A 3,958-nucleotide genomic window follows, 5' to 3' on the forward strand; every position below is an offset into this window, starting at 1 on the left:
CCAAAATATTTTTATTTTGATTTTTTTAATTTTTGTAAAAGAAAAGGAAAAGATTTTCAGCACAAGGCCTACGCGAGCGGTCGCACGTGTGCTTAGATCTTTCCAAAATATTTTTATTTATTTTTGATTTTTGATTTTAATATTTTTATTTTTATTAGCAAAGGGATATAACAACACACAATAATAAAACAATGCCAAAGCTAAAGAAATAAAAAACAAAGACAATAATAAAAAAAACATCATAGTCCAAGCCCAATAAGAATAGGAGTGCAGAGATTAAAAACCGGGGGTGCTGAAAAAAATATTGAAGCTTCTGGTCTTGTAGTCTGTTAGGGGTGTATGGCCAAAAATNGGGGTGCAGCTCGAAATTTGTTGATCCAGGCCCAAGGGGGTGCAGCAGCAAAGTTGGAGGTGGCATGTAGTAGTTGCTGGTCAGGCCCAAGACCTCTTTTTTTGTTTGCCAGACGCGGAAGGGCTTCAGCCCAAACAAAATGGGGGTATGAATGCGATTGTAGGTGGTGGCAAAGAGAACGCAGCCCAATAGCCAGACCCAAATTTTCTTAACCTAATTTGAAAAATTAGGGTTCTATCAGATTGCCCCCATTCTGCAAATCGTGCTCCAGAGACCCAAAGTCTCTTCCTCTGTGCGAAAGACTCCACGGCACACAGCACTGCTCACGACCACGGTTCAGCTTCCGACCACCGCGAACAGAGGTCCACGGTGTCGCCGACAGCGATTCTCCTTCCCCTCTTCTGCAACGGCCAACAGTTGAGGCTTTCCTTCTTTGGACCCCGTCGATCATCTCTTCGAACCCAACCACCATGTCACCATTTCCCTCTCTTCTCGGCATCGCCGGCGATACCAGGCCTACCAGAGTCACTGCCAGCCGCGACGGCGTCACGTTCCCTTCTCCCTGTGGGGCTATCTCTTCTTTCCCACCGTAGGTCACGATGTCGCCGTCGACCTCAGATCCGGTGATGTTCGAGAGTTTTCCCCTTCCTCTTCTTCTTCTATTTGAATTCGAAAACCACGTCACCAGCGAAACCAACGTCGCCGCCGCGAATCGCGATTCTTCGCCGATGCTGTTGCCCATTGTCGTGTATCAGCCATACCATAGCACCGTGATTGAAACACTTCCACTGTATCGTATTTTCATTTTGATTTGCAGGTGAATGTTAGACAATGCTGGAGGCGAATGGCTTCTTCCCCGATTTGCCCTGATTGGGTTTGCTTTTTTTGGATTTTTTGGTTATGACACTGTGTTGCAAGAAAATGGGTATCGGTCTGTGTTTTCTTCGGGTGCTAGACCGAATAGAGAGGATGGTGATTTTGTTGAGTTGATAAGGTTGGGAAAAAATGGTGGAATTGAAGGGTGGTGCAGGCTCATATACAAGCGTGAGCAATAACAAGCATAAAGAATGTAACAACAATGTAATAGCAAGTGTACAAGCGTCGGGGTGAGTGCAGAAGTCGTTTACCTTCTCGGAGCTGTTGTGCTTGTCTTGATCAGGTCTACACTTCCGGTGATCGTTTCCCTCTACTTCTGACCGGCGCCCTCTGTTCCCCTCTGCTTTGCTTTTGGTTTTTTTTGTATTTCTGATGGAGGAGGTAGTTTGTTATTATGTAAAATCTGGATGGAGATTTGGTGTGCGTGATGGATGATGAAGCATAGTGTGCGTGCTGGACTATGAAGCCAATTGTATGTGTGGTTGAATGTCGTATGTGATGGATGATGATTTCTAAAGGGCGTGTTGAGTTTGTTATGGGTGGTTATGGCTTAGGCATAGCAGAGGGGTCCAGAGAAAAGGAATGTGTATGAGGTGAATCTGTTGAGTGAACGTTTGTGATGGTCAGGATGAAGGTGGTAGAAAGGTGCTGCTTCTATGAGTGGCCCCAATGGTTGACGTGAGGATGAAGTTAGAGATGTTGGACCATAACCGTTTTTCCTCTGCTTCCAAATTGCCCCTGCACATGTCCTTCTTCTCATTTTTTCAATAAACCTTTTTTTCTTTTTCTTTTATTTTCCTCTCTTTTTTTCTTTTACTTTTCAGTTTCGATTTTCTCTTTTTCATTTCTTTTATTCCTTTTTTTTTCATTTTGCTTTTCTTTTTTCTTTTTTCTTTATTTTGCTTTTTTCTTTTGCTTTTTTTTCGTTTTTCTTTTTCCTCCTTTCTTTCCAAAAAGAAAATAGAAAATAAAATAAAAAACAATAATACTAAAAAAAACCTAAATCAAATACCAAAATAAACTAAAAATTAAAAATAAAAAAAAATAAAATAAAAAAATGAAAATAAAATAAAATAAGGCAAAAAGCAAAAACTAAGTTTTATTATTTAGTCACCCGGACGAAATTGGGTGTTGACAACTGTCCCTCTTTACTTAGATTTTACTGGATAATAGGAAAATGTAATATTTTCGTATTATCTGAGTAAAAGCTAAGTAAAGATAGAAACACTAATTTCGTCTGGGTTTCAAAAGAGAAAGATGAAAAAACAAAAATGATTCAAGACGCGATGCCAAAAGACCAATGCCAAGCAGAGGGCCAAAACTGGGCTTGAGGGCCAGGTAAAACTGGGCTTAGTGGGCCAGTATGGAAACTGGGCTTAGGGGCCAGTGTGAAACTGGGCTTAGGGGCCAGTGTGGAAACTGGGCTTAGGGGCCAGATGAAACTGGGCTTAGGGGCCAGATGAAACTGGGCTTAGGGGCCAGTGTGAAACTGGGCTTAGGGGCCAGTGTGGAAAACTGGGCTTAGGGGCCAGTGTGAAACTGGGCTTATGGGCCAGTGTGGAAAACTGGGCTTAGGGGCTAGTGTGGAAACTGGGCTTTAGGGGCCAATATGGAAATTGGGCTTGTGGGCCAGTGTGGAAACTGGGCTTTAGGGGCCAATATGGAAATTGGGCTTGGAGGCCAGCGTGAAAACTGGGCTTATGGGGCCAGACTAGCTGGGCTTTTAAAATTTTGAAATTGCCAGATGGAACTGGGCTTTTGGGCCAGACGAGCTGGGCTTTTGAAATTTTGAAATTTTGAAATTCTTGAAATTCGTAAATTCGTGAAATATTTTGTTAATTTTTTACAGAAATTTGATTTTTGGAAAGACAGTGAGGCATTGAAGCCTTTCATTGCAAAGTGTTGAGATTTTGATGCTGCTCTTTTTGTATTTTCAAAGAAGGACTCGACAACCATTCATATGAATGAAGAGGGTCTCGATCCGAAAGATTTTCTTTCTGATTGATTGATGAAAACATTTGCTTCGTTTTGCATTTCTTGAGTCATTCATCTTACTTGCAATCATCAAACTGGTCTTTATNTTCAAGATTTTGTGAAATCTGAGTANTGTCATGCATCCGAAGTCTTAAATTTGAGATTATTTCATTTTGACTTTTTTTCGAGACATCAGTGCACACATGCTTGAATTTGTTGGCAAGTGGATGATTTTGAAGAGAATGAGAGTCATTTGGAATGGTTTGAAAGACTGGGACCAACACATGGGTACTTCAATCCTCAAATAAGTGTCAAGACGAAACACAATATATAAAAAAATTTTCCCCGGTTTTGTGTTTAGGAAAATGAGCTGAGGTTTGGATCCATGACAATTAGGGTGAAAATTTCAAAGGAGATTTTCAAAGCTGCCCCAGTCTTGAGGTTATGGATTGATGAAAAACTTGTGTGAGACTCACAAAGTTGCCCAATTGTTGTTTGCTTTTTCTTTGTTTATTGTGGTATGGGTTGATGAAAAACTCGAGTGAGACTCACAAAGTTGTCCTGGTTTTTCTTTGGCAAGGGTTCTGTTTGGATGAGGTATTGAACATGAAAAGGACCGGCTAAAAGGGTGACCCCAAATTAATTTGATTTTTNTTTTGCATGCTTCTGGTTAGATGGCAGGGTGATCCCCTCTTCCCGAGACATTACTTTTTCTTCTTTTTCTCTTTTTTTTCTCCTCTTCTCTCTCCTTTTTCG

Source organism: Vigna radiata, chromosome 11 (genome assembly GCF_000741045.1).
Source record: "Vigna radiata var. radiata cultivar VC1973A chromosome 11, Vradiata_ver6, whole genome shotgun sequence".
Lineage (NCBI taxonomy): Eukaryota > Viridiplantae > Streptophyta > Magnoliopsida > Fabales > Fabaceae > Vigna > Vigna radiata.